We start from the raw sequence: 11097 nt of genomic DNA on the forward strand, positions 1-11097 counted from the left end.
TTAAAAAAAAAACTTTATAATTTGGTTAAAATGTACATCATGAAAGTAATACAACTTTTTGAAATGCTTTACGAGAAGATGCTTGAAGCTAAAAAAGAAAAATAAGTTTTTTACAAATCAAAAGATAAAAAAACGACTACAGCACCAAACTAAAGTTTTGTGAAGAACTTTAACATAGTTTAATAATAAACAAAACTAGAGGCAAGACCAAGGAACCAACAAAACAATATAAAGGGAATCATGGAAAACATCAAGAATTTTGAGCAACATTTGATGGAAGTAAAATGGTAATATTAAAAGTAACTACAAGGTGCATACATATAGAGTACAAATTCTAGTACCAAAAAGTATATAAGTAATTTAACTTTGGCTTTTTGTACAAATATGACAAAAAAAAAAAAAAAAAAAAACAGGTCTACACAAATTACCAAATTCAATATTTTGGGGGGACATTTTGTTAAACAGTAAAGGGATGTCAGTCATGATGAATTACATTGTTGAAGTAGAATAGGCAATACAAAGATACTAGATCAAATTCATACTGATCAAAAACTTTGGCTATAGCAAACAGTAATAGTGAATAGTAAAAAGTATTGTTTTGGATGTGCTTTGGAATCAATGTGCCTCCTACATTCATGACAAAGCTGTGGCATCTTCTCAATTTAAATCCAACAGTTGCCAAAACTTGTGATAACTATATGGTGGCAATCAATCTGCACTCACATTAAAAACTGGAAGAATTGCTCAGAAGCTCAATTGATTGAACCTAAATGAGTTGATTAAATTGGTTGGTGCCACCAAATGGCATGGCTAAGCTACGATGCTAGGCTAGCTAAGCTACAATGTAATGCTTTGTATGGCTCAAGGTAATCTTTCAAATAGGATCATGGAAGATAAAGCATGGTTATGACCAGTAAATGATTTTCACCACTTTAATCAAAGAGATTCTGTACTACCAGTTTGTCTACTGATGGACAACAAATTTAGGTTCTACAAGTAGAAGAACAGAATGTAGAATTGGACGTTTGAGTACCCAATCAACCTCAAGTTAACAGTATGGTGGCATATTTATACAGAATGATGAAGAAAATAGTCACAAGAATGCACCCACAAATATTGGATCTATGGCTTACCAAGAGCATTAATTACATTATACTGCCTATAGATGTCTGTCCATGTACGGTCAAAAACCTGTTTGGATTAGTACCCATAAATACATTCATAATTAGGTTAATTCTGATAGTAAAATATCAGAAAAATTAGAAAAATTTTTAAACTTTTACTAGATGTATTCTTTTAGACTAAAATTATACAACAACCTACCAGCATCTTCTGCAGCTTTTCTTGCTGCTTTTGCTTCAGCTTCTTCTTTTGCTTTTCTCTCAAGATGAGCAACATCTTCTCTGCGCTTGTTCCTTATGGTTCCTGGGAGGTACATTTATATTTTTAATTTATGACTTAAGAGGTCAAAATGCAAATTACATTAATTGAAAACTTCATAGTAAATTTAAAAACTTACGATTGTGTATGCTTCCATAGCTTATTCCAATGAGTAAAGCAGACCAGCGAGCACCCTGAAACAGTAAAAATGTTCCACATGATTAAATATAGTTATATTAGTAGATGTATTTTTTAACATTATTTAATGTAATAATTTCTAGTGATAGATTAATTTTAATTATCTTTAATTGATTTGTATTTAAATAGTAATTACTCAGTTTGTTTTAGCTCCAGCCAGTAAAAGTTTATATGGATAGACTCATACAAAATTAATAAAAATGATAAAAAAAGAAGTTTGTTATATTTATTCAAACACTCAAACACTCTTTAAGTAGTAAGAATGATGCATTTTTAAACAATCAACATTTCTCATAAGATTTAGTTTGAAAATATTATAACTTTAGTAGGTTGCTGGTACTTTTGCAATAAACTGAACGTTAGCTAAAATCAAGTTGTATTACATCCTAAAAGTTCAATTCACAACATGAAGCCTGGTGGTTTCTTAAAAATTATTCTGCTATCAGATACTTTAAATATAAGAGGATTTCTTTTTGATACTTTAAAGAGTAAAATCTCTTCCTATCACTTTAAAGTAGACAAATTTCGATTATTATAGGAAATAGTAATCACTCACCCTAATCAATGGAGAAACTGTGACGGGCATCGTAAATGAAGAGGTATTTCAAATGTACAAGTTAAAGTTCATTGACCTTGTCGGCTGACGCGTTATTATCACTGGCCAGGGAACCCATTCTCAGGCCTCCACTGCCGTGCAAATTTATGATATTCTCCACCGTCAAATCTAAAATTTAAACTCCTAAAACAGGGAAGAGGGTGTCTACAATCAGACTTGACTGTTTGCAGGGTCGTGTATGAAAGCAAAGACACCTAAAAGTTCTGTGCAACGGAAGTACTTAGACGTAATTCTGCAACCGCGCGTATTCTCAAATTAAAAAAAAAAAAATTTTTTCTTAACTTTTTTTTTTTTTCTTTTTACTTATTTTCTTGCATTCCTATGTATCCAAATCAAGAATGCATGAGACAATCTGTTCGTGTTTTCAATGAAGCTGAAAAATGATATTAAAGATTTCGGAAAAATTTTCATTCACGGAAGGAGAATAAAAGATTAAAGTAGAGTTGGACAATAGAAACGTGTTCCCTGGCTTGTATTTGTCATGTGCTAACGCTCTTTAATGGTGGGAAGCTCGTGCAAAAATAATTCCGTTTCTTTCCCAGATGTAAGAAAATACTTCGCCATGTAATTTCTCTACTAGCGAAAGGATTTTTTAAGTGCAAGTCACTGAGTCACTGATGCTAATCAAAGTCGGATTTCAAAAATATGGGAAAGTTGTTTACCTTAAGTCCAACATCGAAAAGATGCCTCGACACGCAGTGGAGTAACTTCAAACTCTGGGCCCCCATGCAAGAATTTCAAGATAAACCTCCTTACACTAAATCTGACACCCATTTATCTTAAATTTCTTTTAGGAAATACATTTTCATGATTTTTCAATGTTTTATTTTATCAATTTATAGCCGTAACAACTTGCATTGAATATGCATAAAAATTGATTAAGTATTATAAATGAAAATGTTACTAAATTTTGCTCATCAAATGTCATAAACTAAGGTACAGGTGATCATTATAAGAAAAGTCTTTGCAATGACTTAATATCGGCAAATCGTTCAATGTCGGTCAACTTCCATAACTTTTGCCCCTCGAGGCTAAAATGCTAACTAGGCTAGACCACGAAGAACTTCTTTATAGAACTGCAAAAATAGTTTTCAGGACTAAAAATGGGGTCCCCTTTAAAAAGATTCTGTTTTAAAGAAAATTACTAACGGGTTCATCAATTTTACTGATGAGTAAATATTTTTTAATATAATTGTGCATGTGCAATAATTGTTAAGTGGGAAAGAAAGTTCTTTTGCATTTTCACAAAATAGTTTATTTCATAACAATCCTCTGAATAAACACAGTCAATCTACAATACAATCAGCATTACTATCAATAACAAATCTCTATTTATTAGGCAAGGAATGGATCCCATCTTTTAAAAGCTGCCTGGTTGTGCCTTGAAGAATTTATGAATGTTGGCTTCGAGTAATCAAACACCTTCAAAGCTCTTTTCTTGAGTGAATTTTCGGGGTACGAAAAAGATAATAGCCACTTGGAGTGATGTCTGGAGAATATGGCGGTTTGAGTAAAGTCTTCTATCCCATCTCTTTAAGCTTGTAACATGTAAATTTCGCCAAGTGTGGCCACGTATTGTCATGCAGAAAACAATTATTCTGGTGTTATGGCCGCGTTTGAGTGACTTTCTTCCTGAGTCTTTTCAATTGATGACAGTAATAGCATGGACCTATAAGAGATGGACGTGCAACCTATTGTTTTACATCAAAGAGGCCGCAGAAATCAGCGAGCCATGCGAGTTTCCGACAAACTCTAAATTTTCACTCGTCAACAAAAAAATCTATTAAAATGGCTGCCCACAGTTTTAAAACAGAAACTCTGATCACGTAGTATTAGTTTAAACTTTTATAGCATTTTTTTAATAAGACTGTTCAGGATAAAGTAGCTACTTCACGCGTTGACATATTACTAAACAACTTACACAAAGGTAAAGGAAATTAGTTGTCGGCACGAACAGATTTTCATCATTTTTCCAAGATAAACATTTGTAAATTTGGGAACTTTTTTCGTGTAAACAAAATTCCGTCAATAATAAAATAGAGCTGTAAGGATAATTTTGTAAAATGACTAAAAAAAGTATAGCGAAATATAAAAAAGCTTAAATAAAATTTTTTGGCAAGGTCTGGTTTCATTCAACTCCTTGGTACTTCATTCATCAGGCTTAATTTTGTGTATTTTTTGAGTATTTTTTCCGATATGTTGCCATTTATTGCCTCGACTACTCTATAAGCTCCATAATATATATTCCACTATGCATTATTTTTTTATAGGTGTATTTTCTAATGGGCTTTTTTATATTTCATTTGATATAGCAAAACCTTTTAAAATTTATTCAAATTTATAATTATCTTGCAAAATACGGCCAGATATTTCATGTTTTCGTTTTTCATATTTCATATATTATTTCATTTGTCATAAAAAGCACATAATAACCCATTTGTTTTTGTAAAATAAAAATTAGTTTATATATAGCTGGTAAATCATGTTATGTTAAAATTAAATACTTAGTTATTCTCGCGGTTAGCCATAAATTTGCTTTGCTAAATTCTTTAAAACTGTGACAAATTATTTTTTTCTATGTTGTATTTACATTAATTTTATGTATAAGTTATTTATCCTTAAATGTATATATTTCTGTTGTTAAACATAAAAATGGGAAATTCTATAATATTCAAACAAGAAGTCTACAGCAATATAATAGATGGAGTAGTTCCCTGGACATGAAACCATAGCGCTTTAGGTAGCTACAAAACTATTTGATATTTTGTATTATTTATTATATCTCTAGTTATACATGTACTAAAATAGTTAAGCAAATGATCTCAATTTCTATATTATTATCAGCGTTATTTCTTAAAATGTTAAGAATGTCTAGCTATATAAAATTAAGCTTAAAACCTGATTCTATTGCTGTTATCTTGAATAACTTTAAGGAAGTTCATGTGACTGGTAAGGCAAGACCAAACTTTTTCGACGAACCCGACAGACTTCAATATAATTTAATTTCTATTGTTTGAAACAAAAGATTTGGAACAATGCGCAATGAGCATGGTTCGCAAATAAAACAATAGGTTGCACGTCCATCTCTTATAGGTCCATGGTAATAGTCAGCCTCATCTCCAATAGTTAAGTGATCTAGCTAGTCTAAACGTCGCTTTTTGGAGAACAAGAATGTACAGATCCAATAACATACTCTTATCATACTGTATCCCATTGTGTGGAAACCAAATCTCCACTTTAAAACCTTTCCTAATAAATGAAGACCGTACGGCCCTGATGTGTGAGAATATCGGGGTGTGGAGGCTACTATCAACTTCAGTTGGAAAACGTGACCTTTGTTTGGTCCTCGAATTTGAAGTCCTTGGAATGAAAGCGTTGAAACCAAATTTGACAAGTGCGATTGGTGATATACTGCTTTGGGCTTGGTATATGTAGTGTTTGACCTCACCGGCGGAATGACCGAACTGGAACTCATATGAGATGCAGTGTGGATATAGGATTTCTGATCTGACATTTATTGTCAAGTGAATCACCTGTACCCATTGTGTAGAAATTTCTAGAAAATAATGTAACGTTGATGCATTCAAACAAAGTGAACATTCTAGAAAATTATAGAACTTCCCATGTTTTAATGAAATCCATTGGCAATGGGTGCAAGTGCGAAATAACTTTTTTTCCGACTTAATACATACTTAAAAATTGAAAAAAGAAAAAAATAAATTTATCCAATGACTTATCAAAAAGGAAATCTAGTATTCGGTAACAAGTAATCCGGGTTCAAAAAACACGCAAAAAGTGTTTGTTACACTTCAAAATACTTCGAAGCTAAATTACATAGCTAAGTAAAGTAGATGAATTAGTCACACTACAATCTCTGAGTCCCGTGATTACCACAAGGATTTCTATTTCTGAATAGTTATTACCTGTGGATTAACTTTGAAGAATGTATACAAGAATATCTTTGCTAACAACAGTTAGCTCAATGACCAATAAGAGCTCATGACAATATATTTCATGTTCTTGTTCCTCTACAAAATGGAATAAAGTCTGCAAAAAATGAATATGACTCAATGATCTGATGAAAAAGAGGAATACAGCTAAATGACCTGATAAAAAAGATGAATATGGCTCAATGATAAAAGACTTGATTTAGTCAAAGGTTAAAGCGGAGCTTCTTGCTTCTTGCATCTTGCTTCTTGCTACTTGATTGAAGGACAAAAACTAGGTACAATAGAATGTCTTGGTATGAAGTTTTTAATAGCTTGACCAGACCCAGATTATCGTATTTTGGTAGAACACTCTTAATGGATCATATAGTTAAAAGTGACAGTAATAATTTAATTATTGTAAAGGAATATGTTGAAAGTGACATTTATTATTTCATCATTGTTAATGGAATTTATTAAATGTGGCAATTGAAACTTAATTATTGTCATTATTGTTAATGGTTAGTTTATTGGTATGTGCTCTCCACAGACCTCTTTTTTATTATATATTCTGTTGGTGGAGCAGCTTAGGCACGACTCTTCTATTTTTTTATTAGCTTAAAAACATAGTTTCTCCAAAGTAAATAGATCAGTTTTCAATCCTCGAGATTTTACACATATAGTAAAAAAACAATCACAAAATCACATTTCTAATTGTTGTTTTTTTTAACACACATTAATATGTTTATCTAAAAATCGAATGCATTCACCTGTTTGTTCAAATTTATTTTGTTGCAATAATTAAGGTAAAAAGTGTTAAACTCTTTTTGCATTTGAAACAAGAACTTTTTTTAATACCCATTTCTACCATATATCACATATATCACATATATCACATATATTACTTGAGAAGAAGCGAGCAATTAAGAGAGTTCATAAAACCCTAATGAATGATTAGATTGAGTTGAAAAGAGAATTCTTAGAATTTCTGTAATCGTGATGAACAGTTTTATTAACCTGATCGAGCAACTAAGTAATGCCAGTAGTGTCCTGAGGAAAAATTGGTCAGAAAGCATATACATCAAACCGTCGTAATTGAATCGTGAATGTCCAGTCTTGAAGACCTCATAGTCTCTCACATTCGATAAAAAATTTTACTACCTCTTTTTATTTACATGTAAAAAATGTTGTTTTGAAAACATCAATGTTGTTTTTGGGTACTTATTTAGGTACACATACTTCAACAGCTTTCCGCAAAAGCAAAGGATAAAAAAATATTGAAAAGTGCTTTTTGTGTGGTTTTTGCAGTACGTTTACCTGTAAAGCAAAAAAATGATACCGCAGAGATTTTTAACAGACAAACGACTTATGAACTTTGTTCAAAATTTTATTGAAGTTGAAAAGTATTGTTTAAATTTATATATAAAACATCTAAACTCACAATAAAGCTTCATATAAGTTCATACAATGTTTGAAATTTGACGTTTTCTGCAAAACTACAAACATTGGTTTGTCTGAAATCACTAAAAATTTCGTCTTTAAGAAAAGAAAAGAAAAACTTTTTGAAGTTTCTAAACCACAAGCACAAAGTAAAGGCCAAAAACCATGGCGATTTTGTGCAAAGAAAAAAAGTAAAAAAAAAATTGAAGAAGAAACTAGACCCAGCAGCAATACAATAGAACTGGATGTACCTAGTCTCAGTAACAGTGACTCCAGTTCATGAAGAAGAGTCTTCCTCACCATAATATAAGTGAATTTGAACAAATCTACGAAATGGATATTTTTTAAAATTAAGTTTGAACAAGTATATGAAATGGACGCGTGCATTTTTTTAGAAAATTTTTCTTTTTTTTTTTAACTTTTTCTTTTTGTTTAACAGTAAAACTGCATTTTTTTTGGTAATGAAATTAACAGACACATTCCTTTCAATTTAGGCGGGTCGGAAAAGCGAAGTCTTATGAAGCTTGCAAATTTATAAAAAGATTTCAAATAAAAACGAATACTCGCAAAACCTTCGTAAAATTCTGTAACCGAAGTTGACTTCAGAAAATCTAAACCTTCGTTAAGACGAAGCTTCGAAAAAAACTTCGCAGTATAAAAACTTTAAAAATTTGAAACCTTCGTCTACGAAATTTTCCTAATATTCGCAACTTCATCTTTTCGTAAAACTTTGTCTTGCAATGAAAGACAATTTGTTTTTGTAGTACTTCTAAGCAGAGCTGGGCAATACTACTTCCAATTGGTACGACAGCTTTCTACTGAGAAACCTAAAATTTTGTACTAGACGTATGAATACCAGTTATCTTTGTCAAACAATCAAAAGACTTCTTAACGGAAAAAATAAGGAAAAAAATTATTTCACCGAAAAAAAATTTACTTTTTTTACTAATAATTACACGAAAAAAAATTTTTAATATACTGGGAAAATATGAAAGTAATGCATAGGGCTTAACTGACAACCGAAACTTTATGAATAAAGACGATTAAATTTTTCAAAGAAAGTTTTGTTTTGCTTAAAAGAAACGGATTTTTACAATAACAAAATGAAATCTTTAAAAAAAAAGTTTTTTTAGATCAAATCATGGCCTACTTAAATACACGGCCTTCTTTTCTGCTTAAATCGAAAAAAAATAGAAGGCCAGTTTAAAAAATGTATATTCTGTAGGATGGACAAACTTTCTAAACATATTTTAAATATTGCGCTATAAATTTTAAATAAGTAAATCCGGCATAGGAGAAAAACTTGAGCGTTTCCCAAATCTTTACATCAACTAAACCTCATACACTTGATTGTAGCTTCTTTTTATTAACAAATAGTAATTATGGTTAATAAATGCTGTGCTGTTGGTTGTACCTCCAATTATCTTGGTGGTGAAGTAGTTTCAGTTTTTGGTTTTCCAAAAGATTATGATTTAAGAAAGCTATGGATTAGATTTGTAAATAGAAATTTCTAGACTGTCACAAAATCATCTGTGATCTGTTTAAAACACTCTGAAAAAAAAGTCATACATAAAAGAGCATTAGCAAAACGATTTTGAAGCCTGTTCCTACAATATACCCTGCTAGCATAGCAAATGCTTCTCTTCCAGTTATAACTGGACCAAGAAAATCACCAACTAAAAGAATATTTCAAGAAGATGAATTTCAGAAATTCTTATCAAAGGATATTATTAAAGATGTTAATTCTCTTTCAGCTGTTGATTCACCAGCAGGATATTTATTTTCCAAATTTGATGATTGTGTTGTATTCCATAATATTATTCAAAATGAACTACACATACCTGAAGTTGCTGATTCTATTCGCATCAACAAAAATTTACATGTCCAACTTTTTTATAAAAATTTTCCAGTTTCCTTATCACCTTGGTTCAGAGTAACCCACCAATCTATGTTAAAAAGAAGGAGTATACTGGAAAACCTCAATTCACATATTAGCACAGAAAAAGAAAAGTTGTCTTCTATTCTTGAAGAAGTCAAAAGTCACCAAACAAAAAAAAAAAAATTTATTCTTCAAATGTTTTTTAATTTCAATTGATGTTGCAGTACACATCACTGCAAACTTATCATTTACTGCTAAAGGAATTCCCACTCCCATCTATATCATTGTTAGGCAAGCTTAAATCAGGTGAAATAGATTCTATGAAAGTTTTGAAGTTGCTACATGAAAATGGGAGCTTATCAAAAGATCTTATAATAGTTTTTGATGAAATGTATCTGTAACCATGTGCTGAATATTCTGGTGGCAATTTAACTGAGATTAGTGAGGAAAACAGATGTTATAGAAGCATTGTTTCTTTCATGATTGTTGGTTTGAAAGAAAATATCTCCTGTGTTGTCATAGCAATTCCAATTGTAAAATTGAACAGTGACTGGTTAAAGTCTGAAATTCTTAACCTGATTGAATTTTTAATAAAAAATAGTTTTAATGTTCAAGGTGTTGTTTGTGGCAATCATGCTTCAAATGTTTCTTCTTTTACAAAATTACTTGATACACATGGTAAAAAAAAAGATGATAATACTGTCAATTGGGCGGTAGGAGATTCCTTGTCAGTTTGAAAGATGTTATTTATTGTGAGAGTATAATCCAAATAAAAGAAGATATATAACATGTTAGATCCTTGATGGAGAAAATCAATGAGATTTTGATAGTGTGACTTTATTGGATGGTTCTCATGAAGTTGCCAGTTACGTTGCTGGTTTTATTACCAAAATATTGATTAAGAAGTTTTGAGTATGTTGCAAATTGCTTTGTACAAAACATTTTCATCAGGAGTCAACCGATCATAATTATTTAAATAAATTGTCCAGAGGTGGGCTAACAACTCTATCAGTACTGATTTTAGAATATGTCTTTGACAGTTTTGCTATGATAGATTACATTTTTGATATTATTTATCAGTCTCAAATGCAACACTGTAAAGCAGCAAAGTTAGTTTTTGGAGAGAAGGGTATCAGCCATTTTTATGTACAAACCATCAAAGTCATGGAAAAGAAATTATACAGATTGTTATTTCAAATATTTATTTTAAAAACACCAGAAAGAGAGTCAGGGATTCGATTGTTGCAGATAACATTGTTGCGTTTAAAAAAAGACACAGAGAAAATTGAAAATATTTTGTTTCATTTTTAATCAGTTTGTGGTAGAGTTTTTTTATACTTTTGAAGCTAATTTTTGAGAATTTGTGTACTTTTATTTCTTGCACAGTACTGACAGTCCCAAAATTTCTATTGCCAAATATAACCTGTCTTTCTCAAATCATTGTACTCTGGAAAACAAAAAACTGGGACTACTTTACAACAAATATAATTAGAGGTGCAACCATAATAAAAAGCATTTATTAACCATAATTATTATCTAATATCAAAAAGAAGCCACAATTAAGTATTCAAAGTTAAGTAGAGTTTAGATTAAGCTAGCCAACGTAAAAATTTTCATCCTGGGCCAGATATGCTTACTTTAAATTTATATCGCGATAA

At 30.9% G+C, this 11097-nt stretch overlaps 2 long non-coding RNA genes across 2 annotated transcripts; both read right to left on the minus strand.

The window, feature by feature from the left end:
• On the minus strand, window positions 1-2278 carry LOC149891026 (uncharacterized). Its single transcript, XR_016450926.1, has 4 exons — window positions 2135-2278; window positions 1520-1574; window positions 1324-1425; window positions 1-88 (listed from the first exon to the last, which is right to left on the minus strand). It is a non-coding gene; the product is annotated as an uncharacterized LOC149891026 (long non-coding RNA).
• Window positions 2279-9403: 7125 nt separating this feature from the next.
• Window positions 9404-11034, minus strand: LOC149891027 (uncharacterized). The gene is made up of 2 exons (XR_016450634.1): window positions 10964-11034; window positions 9404-9506 (listed from the first exon to the last, which is right to left on the minus strand). It is a non-coding gene; the product is annotated as an uncharacterized LOC149891027 (long non-coding RNA).
• Window positions 11035-11097: the final 63 nt, after the last annotated feature.

Source organism: Hydra viridissima, unplaced genomic scaffold, assembly GCF_058129835.1.
Source record: "Hydra viridissima isolate aposymbiotic clone 2 unplaced genomic scaffold, HvirCarnegie_v1 scaffold_3, whole genome shotgun sequence".
NCBI classification, from domain to species: Eukaryota; Metazoa; Cnidaria; class Hydrozoa; order Anthoathecata; family Hydridae; genus Hydra; species Hydra viridissima.